This window comes from Sus scrofa, chromosome 5 (assembly GCF_054392235.1).
Source record: "Sus scrofa isolate SSC_HxYL_T2T_F1_AM1 chromosome 5, Sscrofa_HxYL_maternal_Yorkshire_Landrace_v2.0, whole genome shotgun sequence".
Lineage (NCBI taxonomy): Eukaryota > Metazoa > Chordata > Mammalia > Artiodactyla > Suidae > Sus > Sus scrofa.
In genome coordinates, this window is record NC_139387.1 from 24649553 (window position 1) to 24665190 (window position 15638).

General features: G+C 38.2%; 1 protein-coding gene and 1 pseudogene across 2 annotated transcripts in view; one reads left to right on the forward strand and one right to left on the reverse strand.

The window, feature by feature from the left end:
- Positions 1–15638, reverse strand: part of LOC110258130 (olfactory receptor 6C3-like) — a 225952-nt gene that overhangs the window by 131450 nt on the left and 78864 nt on the right. The window contains exon 3 of the mRNA XM_084955891.1: positions 5185–5252. The gene's annotated coding sequence lies outside the window, so the exon portion shown is untranslated. The remainder of the gene's footprint in view (positions 1–5184; positions 5253–15638) is intronic.
- Positions 982–5469, forward strand: LOC146403263 (olfactory receptor 6C68-like; annotated as a pseudogene). The gene has a single exon (XR_014803304.1). The product of XR_014803304.1 is annotated as an olfactory receptor 6C68-like (transcript).

Genomic DNA, 15638 nt, shown 5'->3' on the forward strand with positions numbered 1-15638 from the left:
GCACTGTCCCCACTGCCGTCAGGTTCACAGCCAAAACTTCATATTAATATCCAGGGTGACTTTGAAACCTGGGTCTCCAAGGACTCTTTTGTTGGTTGACGCTAATGATTCTTGTTATAGGTAGAATACATAAAGTAACAAGCCACAATATTTGGTGCCAAATATGTTTTCCTGACCAATGAGTTTAGAAGATCATCTGACCCTGATCACTCAACAGTCCATGATATACGCAGCCCTTTAAAATAGGCTTTACTTTATTTTAACTAGCAACAGAAGAACATACATTCCTGGGTGTCAAATGGCACAGTCCTCTTAGGAAAGAAGTCCTACGCTACAGCAGGTACATGCTATGGTATGTGATATAGGAGGCTCTGGGTAGTTCCAGGGATTTTCTAGCCGAGGTAGTTTCCTGAGAAAACTTGGCGTTCAGGTCTCCACTAGCATACTCCTGCTCAGCCTGTGTCTCATTAAAAAGATGTTCAAATAAACCATCAAGAGATGCCATGAAGTAACTTGTACAGCTTAAAGGGTAAGTATAAAAAGGTTTACCGTCTCAGTTGCTTTCACAGTATGTCTGCACATATTCCGGCACTAGGTAGGAGGTGAAGGGGGAATGTCATGATAGATTTCTCTCTTTAACCACAATGTTAGACTTAAACAAACCAATACAGTTAGCATTTCAGGGGACGATCCTACAGTCATTTAAGAGATACAAGTTTTTTTTTCTAGAAAGCTGGTCCTAGAAATCATTAGCAGGTCTGGGTGAGGAATATTCAGAAATAAAATCTCCCACAAACACATAGGAACACACAATACCTAAAATCCAAGTGTGCATATACATATACACACATCAACTGCACACTCACATCTGGAAATCTTATTCCTTTTTTTATCTGTTCCACAAATAAAATGCTCTGTGAAAGTTCAATACTTAAAGAATGGATTAAGATTAAATATTTACTATTAAAAACGAAATTTTTTTTTTTTTTTTGCCTTTTTAGGGCCTCACCCCTGGCATAGGGAGGTTCCTAGGCTAGGGGTCAAATCAGAGCAGTAGCCGCCAGCATACACCACAGCCACAGCAATGCTAGATCCGACATGCATCTGTGATCTACACCACAGCTCATGGCAATGCCCATTCCTTAACCCACTGAGCAAGGCCAGGGATTGAACCTAGGCCTCGTGGATACTAGTCAGATTCATTTCCACTGAACCACAAAAGGAACTCCAAAAACAAAACAGTTTTAAGACCCAGGCAAAACTGAGTCAAATTCCAAGAGAACTACTGGGAGATGAACTGAGTTCTTGAAAAATGAAGAAAACAAGACAGAGCTTCTCATGTGAGCTATGGTCACCATCAGATGATAATGCAGTGTTCAAGAGGGTAAGAGCTTTCCATCAAACTTGATCGATCCTGAGCCTCAATTAATATCCCTCCCTCTGATAGCATCTGTCTACCCTGGAGACTGCGTCCTGTATACTGAGCCTACAGTAGCAGGTTTACTTGCTCAGATGAAACAAAGAAGAATATTGTTCAAAACGCTGTGAAATAAGTTAAACAAAGAAAGGCAAACACCATATGATCTCACTTATACGTGGAATCTAAAAAACAAAGCAAAAACAAACAAGCTCATGGATACAGAGAAGATATTCATGGTTTCAGAGGTGGACAGTGGGGAGCAGCAGGGAAGTGGGTGAAGGGGCTCAAAGGATACAAACTTCAGTGATAAAGTAAATAAGTCACAGGGATGGAATTTACAGCATGGTGACTACAGTCAATAAGAGTGTCTTGAATATTTGAAAGCAAGAGAGCAGCTCTTAAAAGTTCTCATCACAAGAAAAAAGTGTTTGGTGACTGATTACCCAGACTTAATGCGATGATTATTTCACAATGTACACAAATAGTGAATTATTATGTTGTATACCTGAAACTATTATAATATAAAATATCAATTATTAATTTTAAAAATTCCCTTGGTCATATGTGGATGATGCTACCGGAACAACTAATTGTTTTTAAAATTAGTAAATAAAGGGAAAGAGATGTTCCCTTTGTGGCACAGCAGAAACAAATCCAACTAGAATCCATCCATAAGGATGAGGGTTCGATCCCTGCTCTTGCCTAGTGGGTCGGGGATCCGGCATGCCTTGAGCTGTGGTGGAGGTCACAGACGCAGCGAGTTCCTGGTGTTGCTGTGGCTGTGGCGTAGGCCAGCAGCTGTAGCTCAGATTCCACCCCTAGCCTGGGAACTTCCATATGCTATAAGTGCGCCCCTAAAAAAAAAAAAAAAAAAGAAAAAAAAGTATGACTTAATAAAAATAAAGGGAAAGAATTTTTTAAGAAATAGCTCTTATAGTAGTTCCCGCTGCAGTGCAGCAGAAATGAATCCTACTAGTATCCATGAAGATGCAGGTTTGATCCCTGGCCTTGCTCAGTGGGACAGGGATCTGGCATTGCCATGAGCTATCGTGTAGGTTGCAGATGCGGCTCATATCCTGCTCGGCTGTGATTGCGGCATAGCCTGGAGCTGTAGCTCTGATTCAGCCTATAGCCTGGGAACTTCCATGTGCCACAGATGAGGACCTAAAAAATTAAAAAATTAAAAAAAAAATTCTCACAGTACATGTATCAGTACGTTCTGAGAAAAAAATTCTAAAAACATGTGAAAATGGCTTATCCATAGGTGATCCACTTTGCATTTCATAAGGTTACAAGAATTTGGATCCCTGAAGACATTACTTACAGGTTAGAAAACTATGACTATCTATCCATGTAAGGATACTTGAGAAATAACTCTCACCACCTTGATCATATTAACCCAGAATAATACGGTCTCTACTCTTCAGACTTCACATTTCACGGAAAGAAATACCGAGCCAACAATATGGAAGGGTCAATATACCAACAGGAATAAAGAATAAAATAGAAAATTAGCTAGCTGAATTTGGTGACGTGCAGCCCCATCAGACACACGAACTGAGTGACTGCACACGTTTAGATTTTGCCCTCAAGAGCACATTCACCGCAGATGCAGCACCATAATTATTCATTACTCCTGCCCCTCACTGCTTCTCAAGTGTCTTGGTTTAACAATGAATTCTAAAGAAATACTACCTTTGTTTGAATTACCAATACAAATTCTGTCATCATGAAACCAAGGCATTCAGGTAAATGTGCACCAATAACCACAGTACAGTGACTCAGGCCAGGGCTCTGGAGCCCTTCTGAGTGGATACTGAATATCCAGAAAGCAGGGGACACAGGCCTTATCTCTCTGTGCCCCACTTTTCCCACTTTGAAAATGGAGACAACATACCTCCCAACCTCACAGGATATCCTAAGGTTTCTACGCGTGATACCTGTAAGAGACTTAGACCAGTGCCTGGAGCACACAAAGAGACTTGTAAGCATGTATTCTTAGGATTACACTGAAACACATTTAAATTATGATTTATCTTGAATTGACCCACAGGAAGATCCATGAAGGAGTGCTTTATCAAGGCTGCTGAGCTTGAAAACCAGAGACTAAGTCTTTGAGAAATGAATGCAAAATGTAAAAAGAGAGGCAAAAATGTGGACTGGAAAGAAACGTGAATGGAGGAAAGAGAGGTGCATGGAGAGGATATTCAGTCACTTTCATCTTAACTTTTTCTCCATAACACGGTGTGTACATATGTTTCAATCTGAGTGCTTAAATGAAGCATCAAAGTATAGCTTTTACATCCTTCAGAAGTTCATTAATTACACTCAGCATAACCTCACGAGGCGATGAAAGTGCAATATGTGATGAGGTTGTACTGCACCATGTAATCCAAGAGGTAACACAAGACATGGAAACGGAAGTTTTAAAATCCACAAAACTACAAATGTGGATGTTTCAGAGTCAAAATATTTGCCCTTACAATGAATGATCACTCATTAGAAAGATAAAAAACCTTTATATTTTAGAGAGAATTGAAATGGTTTGTTTGGGTCATGGTCAAAACCTTTATTTTAGTATTTTAATAATTCCCAAATTTAAGGCAAAAGAATGACACTGAATTGACTTTTTAAAATTTTTGCTTTTGAATTGAAGGAAGACATTTGGCAGTATTAAAAACTAGCTATAACATATGAAATGAAAAATAAATGTAAATAATAAAAAATGCCCAAAACCCAGGGTATGAGATAAAGTATTTAATTTACAATGAAGTAATTTTGGGAAATGACTAAAGGAAAAGTCAGACTATAATTAAAACAAACAGCCAAAATTTATTAAATATTTTTACTTTATCATTATATATAAATAGACTAGGGGGTTGAGCTCACTGTAAAACAGGAAATGTATTCCTCCAATCTAAAAGTAAAACTAATGCATGTTGGATGAGTTCAATACACAAGAGCGTGTTCATCAGTGGATGATGTCTTTGAATTCTGCATTCAAATCTCTCTGACATTGACATTTATGGTTGACAAAATCCAGGAGTCAATATGAGAAACCACACTGCAATAACAACATTCATCCTTCTGGGACTGACAGAAGATCCTCAGCTGCAGCTTTTGCTTTTCCTTTTCCTCTTTCTCACCTACATATTGAGTGTAGCTGGAAATCTGACCATCATCACCCTAACCTTGCTGGATCCCCACCTTAAAACCCCCATGTATTTTTTCCTCCAAAATTTCTCTCTCCTAGAAATCTCGTTTACAACTGCCTGTATTCCAAGATTCCTATACAGTATATCAACTGGGGACAGAACAATTACCTATAATGTATGTTTCATTCAATTATTTTTTATAGACATCTCTGGGATAACTGAGTTCTTTCTCTTGGCAACCATGGCATATGATCGCTATGTGGCCATCTGCAAACCCCTGCATTATATGACAATCATGAGCAACAAACTCTGCAAAACAATGGTTGTCTGCTGTTGGCTGGCAGCACTTCTGATTATCCTCCCTCCATTCAGCTTGTGTTTTCATCTGGAATTCTGTGATTCCAATCTCATTGATCATTTTGCCTGTGATGCATCTCCTCTCCTGAAGATCTCATGCTCAGACACCTGGTTAATTGAGCAGATGGTTATAGCCTGTGCTGTGTTGACCTTCATCATCACTCTTGTAGGTGTGGTTCTCTCCTACATATACATCATAAGGACGATTCTAAAATTCCCTTCTGCCCAACAAAGAAAAAAAGCCTTTTCTACCTGTTCTTCCCACATGATTGTCGTTTCCATCACCTATGGCAGCTGCATCTTCATCTACATCAAACCATCTGCCAAAGAAGAGGTAAATCTCAATAAAGGAGTGGCATTGCTCTTTTCTTCCATTTCACCAGTGCTGAATCCTTTTATATATACTCTGAGGAATAAGCAAGTTAAACTAGCCTTTCAGGACTCACTCAAAAAAATTGCATTTCTTTTAAGAAAGTAAAATGTATCTCTTGATAAACCAACTCAAAAGATTTCTGTGAGCTGTGATGTAGGTTTCAGACATGGTTCAGATCTGGCATTGCTGTGGCTGTGGTGCAGGCTGGCAGCTACAGCTCCCATTTGACCCCTAGCCTGAGAACCCCTATATACCACAGGTGTGGGTCTTTAAAAAAAAAAAAGGAAAGTAAAAAAATATCTCTTGATAAACCAACTCAAAATATGCACAGCTACATTATTTCTTGCATAATGTTGATAGCAAATATTGGGATTTCATAGCTTATAGACCAATCAGGTTAACTTCACTGGCATTTAATCATTAATTTTCCCTTCATATACTGAAGAAGTAATTATTGAACTTTGCTTTGTGAGGAATAAAATATATCATTTTTAATCCTTTAACCAGAACCCATCATAATTCAGTCATTCCTTTTTCTTCTTTTAGAGGTGTTTCCTACATATTTTAAAATATTGGTGTGGCGATGTCATTCTTTTTTATTGAATTATAACTGACATGCAATATTACATTGGTTTCAAGTGTACAACATAGTGATTCAATATTTTTATACATGATGAAATGATCACCACAATAAGTCCAGTTATTGTCCATCTGTTGAGCTTCCAGATGTCAACAAATTAATCTGGGAAAACTATGAGCAATATGAAACCAATATAGTCCAAAATGCTGACGAAATGGAAAGTTTCTTTGAAACATACAAATTACAAACCTGAAACAAAAAGGAACAGAACATCGACATACATTTCTGTTTTACACACTGAATGAATACCTAAAAATATTTGCACAAAGAAAACTCCAAAATAATGTTGCCTCATTTGTGGAATACTATCCAAGGAATAAATGATCCCATCTTTGCAAATTCTTTCAAAATACATGAAGAAAGAATTCTTTCTCACTCATTTTAAGAAATTCGCATGCATCTGCTTCTAATACCAGACAAATTGTGAGCATAAAAAGGTAGACCAACAGAACTCATGATAGCAGATTCAAACATCCTTAACAATTTACTATCAAAGATCAATAATAATAACCAAATGAAAATGGTCAAGAAAATTTGGTGGGCATTTCATAAAGGAAGTTCCAGGAATAGTCAATAAGCACATGGAAGAAGCTCAAAATCATTAGTCATCAGGAAATTCAAACTGTAACTAAAATGAGTCACACATTTATTAGAATGGCCATAACTAGAATATAGGCTGATAACATAAGTCACAACAAAGACAGAGAGCAACTGGAACAGTGCTGGAGGACAGACATGAAGGGATATGTTCACTCGGGAAAACACTCTGACAGGTTCATATAAAGTTACACCTGGTTATCATATGTCTTCACAAATGCTCTCCTAGTAACTTACCTAAGAAAAATGAAAATGGACATTGCCCAAATTAAGATACATGAGTGTTTGTAGCAGCTGGATTCATAGAACTCAAAAGCGTAAACACCCAAAATGTTCAGCAAAAAAACAGAGAAACCTGGAGTTCCCATCATGGCACAGCAGAAATGACCAGGAACCATGAGGTTGCGGGTCCAGTTCCTGGCCTTGCTCAGTGGGTTAAGGATCTGGCATTGCCTTGAGCTGTGGTGTAGGTCGCAGACTCGGCTCAGATCCTGTGTTGCTGTGGCTCTAGCAAAGGCCGGCAGCAAGAGCTCCAATTAGATCCCTGGCATGGGAACCTCCATATGCCGCAGGTGAAGCCCTAAAAGGACAAAAAGACAAAAAAAAAAAAAAACAGAGAAATCTATTTTGGTATATTCATACAATGGAAAACCAGCCAACTGTCCAAAGGCATAAACCTCTAGAACAAATACAATAGAATATTTCAATAACTATGCTGAGCAGAAGATGGACACATGCTATATTCCATAAATTTAACATTATATAGCAGGAAAAAAAAAATCCACAATGTCAGACATAGGTCAGTGATTCAATGAGATCAGAATGGAGCGTACTGTCTGAAAAACATCATGAGGAAGTGTTTTGGGATGATAGAGACATTTAGTATAATGTGTGGTGGGATAATTACTTGAATGGATATATTTTTCAAAATTACAAAACTTTATACCTACAAAGGATGTATTTTCTTATTATAAATTATACCTTAATATTGTTGATTAAAAAGCAAAGAACATGAACAAAATAATTTCAGCAGGAATGTCACATAAAGAAATATCTAAATGGTAATTAAGTACATGAAAATCACATATGGCAGCAAACACACATACAGGCATCCACGCACAGTCCAAATGAGATCTGGAGTTCTTATACACTACTCACAGAGTAGGAGTGTAAAAAACGCCATGACTATCGATTAAAATCTTGGGTATATTACCTCCAGAAATGTATGCCTATGGAAACAAAAATTATGTACAATATCTTCATCCTGAGACTACTGAAAAGAAGCAAGAGCTGGCAACTTGAACGTACATCAATAGCAATACAAGTAAACTTTGCTATATTTATACATTGAGTCAATATACAGCATTAAAAAAGAACAAGCTATTTGCTATATCCCAAGAGTTTTTGGATGTCACAAACACTTCAAAAAATGTTGCACAAAAGAAGAGGGATACAAAGGCATAGTGTATTAATTCTTTCGAATCAAGCTCAAAAACAAGTCAGAGAAATAGCAACTAAAAGAAGTTAGAAGAGTGGCTACCTTTGGTAGAATCTTGACTGACAGAGGGTAAAAGAGAGGTCACTTGATTGCTGGTAATAGTCCATATCTTTATCTTGGTGGTGTTCAATTTGGCTCCATATATTTCTTAAGAATCGTTAACCAGCATAATTTTGTGCCCACACTAGACTTTTTTGTTATGAGTTTTACATCAATATATTATTAAAGTGAAACCAAGAAATTTCCAGGAAAAAAACTAAGTGAATTCATCACGAGTATACCTACACTAAAAGAAAAAATAAGAAAATATTTTTATAACTAATAAAAATAATGACAGGCATTCTTGAAGTTGCCATAAGTAATGAAGAACATCAGATGAGAGAATCAATTGGAAAGTTAAATACATGTCATCTACAAAAATAAAGATACCTTTCTGGTTTATATATATGGAGATTTTTTAAAACAACAAACATTTCTGGAAAACTAATATTTTTGCATAACTACTAGAAAGATTGAGGGTTTTTTAACAAATTGTCTGTATGATAGAATGAAGAGAGTGTCATAATAAATTGATTGTTTTGTTATCACTTCAGAATCTTTAAAAGTGGCCAAACTAGACTGACATCTTTTACGTCCTTGAAGGAAATAATCTTAACTTAGAAAATACCAATGCAGGCTTTAGTTTTTTTAAAAAAAAGAAAAGAAAAGAAAAGAAAAGAAAAATTCAGAGTTCCTGTCGTGGCTCAGTGGTTAACGAAGCCAACTAGGAACCATGAGGTTGCAGGTTCGATCCCTGCCCTTGCTCAGTGGGTTAAGGATCCGGTGTTGCCATGAGCTGTGGTGTAGGTTGCAGACGCGACTCAGATCCCGTGTTGCTGTGGCTCTGGCATGGGCTGGAGGCTACAGCTCCGATTAGACCCCTAGCCTGGGAACCTCCATATGCCGCAGGAGTGGCCCAAGAAATGGCAAAAAGAGAAGGAAAAAAAAAAGAAAAATTCTATCCAAACATCAACTACCCTCTAAAAATAAAGATGATGGATGTTTTCATTTCTTTAATTGTGCTAAGGGTTTCAAAGATGTAGGCATACTTACAAACTCAGTAAACTGTCTACATTAAATACATGTATTTTGCATATCAATTATATGTTCCAGTAATGCTCCTGATAACAAAGAATAAGCAGTATTAAAACTTGGGAAGGAAGAGTTTGTCATTTTCTTTATATATTTAATGCACAAGGGCTAAAGAATTGTATTGCACAAATTAACATTCTAGAACAACTTTCTAAGAACTCTGAGCCTATATATTGTAAGTACTTATATACTGTAAGAATTTTTAACCACCTCAATTTGAAATACCTTTAGGTTATGGAGTTTTAATGCCAGAATATCTATAGTGTCATTTGATCTTAGATGGCCTGTGTTAGCATATCTAAGTACTTGGCATTGGAAAAATAGTAGAAGGTAAATTTTCAATTATATGCTTAGGGTGGCCATTCAACACCACCTAGGTCCTACTAGGAGTTCCCTGGTGGCACAGAGGTTAAGGATCTGCCATTGACTCTGCAGATCACTTCTGTGGTGAGGCTTTTAACTGAACCCTGGCCCAGGAAATTTCACACGTCCTGGATGTGGCACAAAAAAAAAAATGAAAAAAGAAAAACCAAAACAGAAAAGAAAGATAAGTAGGAAAGTGGAAGTTGTTCTGTCTTAAAGAGAACTGATTGTTTCTCTTAAGTGGTTTAGAAAAAATATTAGGAATGTGGTAAATATTAGGAGGAAATGTATAGTCCCTACTCTTCATAAACTCTCCAAGTGAAGATGCATTTTAAGATAGAACAATTTTCCAAAAGTTAAAAAATACGTGATTCAGAGAAACATCAAGATGACAGAGGAGTAAGTTGTGGCGCTCACCTTCACCCACAAAAACATCCAAAAAAAAAATCTACACATAAAATGATTCACACAGAACATCTAATGAAAGCTGGCAGAAGACCCTAAACTTCCGAAAAGGGTAAGAAACCCACCTCCACATAAGTGGGTAGAACCAAAGATGAGAAAAAAGGATTCAGGATGGGACTAGCACTCCTGAGAGGTAGTTAAAGAGGAAAGCCTGGGAAGCCATGTAGCCAATGGTGAGATCAGCTGAGACTGAAGGACCTTAAAGTCAACGGAGAAAAGTGCAGCAGCTGGACTAAGGAAAGCAAAGCAAAGTGAGTACTGCACAGACCATCTGTGCACCACTGCCCCTGGACACCACTGGCCCTGGACACCACAGCCTGAGACGCTCAGGTTGGGTCTGGGCACTGAGACTCACACTTAGAGGTCAGGTGGAGACAGCCTAAAGGGCTAGGGAGCGAGCGTCACAGCCAAGGGAACTTGGGAGGAGGTCTGAGCCACAGGAGAAACAAGGGGCCACTGTTGGGGAGGGCAAGAGGAGGAAGGGTGGACTGCCATAGGAATTATTTCCCTGCACATGCAAGGAATCTCAGAAGGCAGGGTACCTCTGGCGCATGCTACAGGTGGCTAGGAAACACTGTTGCAGGCTATGGGTAACAAGGCACTATTTGTGTGGGTATGGCTGGCCAGGTATCTCCTGTGTGGGCTAAAGACAGCATGGGGCTAAGCATGACACAGCACCTCTTGCACGGTCTACAGGTGGCCGGAGAACCCCGTAACAGACATCGCAGACTGCAGAGGTGAATGTGGGCCACCACCACTAAGGGTCTGTGAACAGGCACCACCAGTGGCCTTAGGAACCTCAGAGATCAGCAAAAAAGAGGGCACTGCAACTGAGCACCAACTATTGTTACTCTCACTCCCCTGGGAATGCAACTCCACACAAAAACTACTCCAACTGATCAATGCATTCAGAAAAGTAGCAGGATACAATATGAACACTCAGAAATGGGTTGCATTACTGCATACTAACAAAAAAAAATTTGGAAAAGGAGGAGTTCCCATTGGGCTCAGTGGAATGAATCTGACTAGCATCCATGAGGATATAGGTTCGATCCCCGGCCTCACTCAGTGAGTTGAAGATCCAGCATTGACATGAGCTGTGGTGTAGGTTGCAAACATGGCTCGTATCTGGAGTTGCAGTGGCTGTGGTGTAGGCCAGTGGCCACACCTCCATTAGGATTCGACTCCTAGCCTGGGAACCTTCATATGCTGCAGGTGCAGCCCTAAAAAGACCAAAAAAAAAAAATTGGAAAAAATATAAAATTGAAATACGTTTTAAAATCACACCCCGGAGTTCCCGTCGTGGCGCAGTGGTTAACGAATCCGACTAGGAACCATGAGGTTGCGGGTTCGGTCCCTGCCCTTGCTCAGTGGGTTAACTATCCGGCGTTGCCGTGAGCTGTGGTGTAGGTTGCAGACGCGGCTCGGATCCCACAGTGCTGTGGCTCTGGCGTAGGCCGGTGCTACAGCTCCGATTCAACCCCTGGTGTGGGAACCTCCATATGCTGCAGGAGCGGCCCAAGAAATAGCAACAACAACAACAACAAACAACAACAACAAAAAAAAAACGACAAAAGAAAAAAAAATAAAAAATAAAAAAAATAAAATCACACCCCCCCAAAATTAAAATACTTGGGAATAAACCGGACTAAAGATCTGAAAGACTTATATGCTGAGAACTATGAAACGTTAATTAAGGAAATTAAAGAGGATTCAACAAAAGGGAAAGATAGTCCATGCTTCTGGAGTGGAAGAATATATATCATTAAAATGGCCACACTACAAAACGCAATCTACAGATTCAATGAGATCCCTATTAAATCACCCATGACATTTTTCACAGAACTAGAAAAAAAAAATCGGAAACTTATATGGAACCATAAAAGACCCAGAGTTGCCAAAGCAGTCCTGGGGGCAGGGGGAAATCCAAGCAGGAGGCATAACTCTCCCAGACTTCAGACAATATTACAAAGCTACAGTAATTAAGACAGTACAGTGCTGATACCAAAACAGACATACAATGGAACAAAACAGAGAACCCACAAATAAACCCAGACACATATGGTCAGCTAATCTTCAACAAAGGAGGCAAGAATATAAACTGAGAAAAAGATAGTTTCTTCAGCAAGTGGTGCTGGGAAAACTGGACAGTTGCAAGTAAATCAATGAAACTAGAACACAACCTGACACCATGCACCAAAATAAACTCAAAATGGCTGAAAGACTTAAATATAAGACACCATCAAACTCCTAGAAGAGAACTTAGGCCAAACATTCTCTGACATCAACCTTACAAATATCTTCTCAGGTCAATCTCCCAAGGCAATAGATATAAAAGCAGAAATAAACCAATGGGACCTAATCAAACCAACAAGCTTTTGCACAGAAAAGGAAACCATAAAAAAAGAGACAACTTACAGAATGGGAGAAAATAGTTTCAAACGATGCAACTGACAAGCAACTAAAATATCAAACAACTTACACAACTCAACAGCAAAAAAACAAAAACCCAATTGAAAAATGGGTGGAAGAACTGAACAGACATTTCTCCAAAGAAGGTATGCACATGGCCAACAGGCACATGAAAAATTGCTCCACATCATTAATTATTAGAGAAATGGAAAGCAAAATTACAATGACGTACCACTGCACACCTGCCAGAATGAACATCATTAACAAGTCAATAAAAAACAAATGTCGGACTTGAGGGTATGGAGAAGAGGCTACCCTCCTTCACTGTTGATGTGAACGTAAATGGTACAACCACTATGGAAAACAGTATGGAAGTAACTCAGAAAATTAAATATAGATCTACCATAGGACCTAGCAATCCCACTCCTGGGCATACATCCTGAAAAAACTCTCATTTAAAAAGATACATGCAACTTAGAATAGATTTACAAGGAGATCCTGCTGAGTAGCATTGAGAACTATGTCTAGATACTCATGTTGCAACAGAACAAAGGATGGGGGAAGAAATGTAAATGTAATGTATACATGTAAGGATAACTTGATCCCCTTGCTGTACAGTGGGAAAATAAAATGAAAAAAAATACAATAAAAAGATATACGCACCCCTGTGTTCACTGTACCACTCTTCACAATAGCCAAGACATGAATGGATTAAGTCCATTCAACACATGAATGGATTAAGAAGATGTAGTACATATACACAATGGAATACTACTCGACCATAAAAAGAACAAGATAGTGCCATTTGCAGCAACCTGGATGGAACTAGACACTCTGATCCTAAGCGAAGCAAGTCAGAAACCAAAAGATATGATATCACTTCTATCTAAATAGAATCAATATACAGCACACAGGAACATATTTACAGAAAAGAAATAAAGTCATGGATATGGAGAACAGATATGTGGTTGCCAAGGGGGAGGGTAACTGAGTGCAATGGACTGGGAGTTTGGGGTTATTAGATGCAAACTATTGCATTTGCAGTGGATAAGCCATGAGATCCTGATGCATAGCACAGGGAAATATATCTAGTCACTTGTGACGGAACATGACAGAGGACAGTATGAGAACAACTGGGTCACTTTGCTGAAGAGCAGAAATTGACAGAACATTATAAATTAATTTTAATAGAAAAAAATTAAAATCTTTAAAAAATATGTGATTCATACAATTTTTCAATGAACACGTAAAATATTTATAACTAATACAAAAAATGAAAGCAGTAAGATTTACAATCTTAAACAATTTTAACTATTTAAAAATCTATAATCTGTAGAGAAAATGTATAAGCTATAATTAAATAATTTTTAGAGAAGCCTATATACAATTAGATTATAAGACAGGCAGGTACTCTCCTGCTTTATTTCTAAGATATAGACATTTTTCAATAATCTATTTGTGCAGTCTCCTAAATTCCCTCCTACAGATTCTTCCCCTGATGGGTGGATTTTAAACAAGGATATGATACATCAGCTCCATCCCATTCCCTCTCCTCTTTTATACTAGGTTTTCTATAGACAGATTTCAGACTGTTTGAAGTTTTGCAGTAAAAGGGTCTGTCCAAGGCGTTAGAGTCGATTTGGATATCTAGTACTGCCTATCTGAAAGCTATGACCAACTCAAGATATTCTTATTGGGATGTTTGAAGCTATGTTTTCAATACCTCTGTAATAAAACTGGTAGTTTAATCTACATTTACTTGCCTACTTTCTCTCTCTAGTTGACTCAGAACTCAGGCAAGGAATAAAGGTGGAATTCCTTCAGGTTCCATGACCCCAAGGGAGCCAATGAGTGACCCAAACACTTTTGTGTACAGAAGTGTTCTTACATATTGGAAGTAAAGTGTGACAACATACCTTAAAATCCTAAAATGTAAGTGGCTTTTGCCTTGGGAATACTTCCTCTGATAACAAAAACCAAGAAACAAAGGATGTTTATACAAAATATTTAATACCTCATTTTACAAGTTAAATAAGATACACTTTACTAAATTATGCTTTATCCATAAAGAATATAATACAGAAAAATCATGATGCAAACCTAAATTTTTACCATGTAAATATTTGCAGTTACTGGCTTAGAAACTATATATACAACTTTCAAATCTATGTATATTTCAAATATTATATTTGAAAGTTATATATATATATATATATATATATATACACCAATTGTAAACATGGACATAAAGCGAATTTCTGGTGTTTTCTTCACACTTTGTTATCTATGAGTTGAAGAGTGTCCACAAATATCTTTTCATCAGAAAATTATTATTTTGATGAGGAATGTGTCCTTAAAAGTGTTGTCTCATTGTCTCCAAGGCCATAATTCCCACTGTGCCTGTGTTAAGTATTTTGCCAAAATTCAGTGCATAACAGATTCATTAGTCATGGTTGAACTTTAGTCACAATGGACTCTATATATCTACACAGAGGGCTCCTGCTCATCTATAAGAATCTGAGATATTGAAATTTCATCTAGGAGTTCCCGTCATGGCGCAGTGGTTAACGAATCTGACTAGGAACCATGAGGTTGCGGGTTCGATCCCTGCCCTTGCTCAGTGGGTTAACGATCCAGCGTTGCCGTGAGCTGTGGTGTAGGTTGCAGATGCGGCTCGGATCCTGCGTTGCTGTGGCTCTGGTGTAGGCTGGCAGCTACAGCTCCGATTCAACCCCTAGCCTGGGAACCTCCATATGCCGTGGGAGCGGCCAAAAAAAATGGCAAAAAAAAAAAAAAAAAAAAAAATTCATCTAACTTCATGGTGTAAAAATCTTCCTTTGCCCAGAGAAACGGGAAACTATCTTTGTCAAAATCTTCTAAAAACCACCTCATATTTCTCAGATATGTAAAATAAATTACTGTGTTCAGCTTTGAGATATACGAAGTTGATTCCTACGTTTAAAGTGGAATAGACTCTTGAATGCTCGGAGTCTGGTGGCAAGTCAGAGAGCACTATCTACCAAAAAAATACCAGGGAATATGTATGTCTTCATGAGAGGGACATTTGTGCACATATCTGAGTCCACTGAAACTTTCAGTTTCATCCTTGGGACTATCAGGACTACACAGTCAACTAAAGCCATTATTACCTTCCATTAGAGTAAGTACATTCTTCTTTGCTAATTTCTGTTTTTAACTTCATTCAACATTCTAGTCTCTTGATCTCA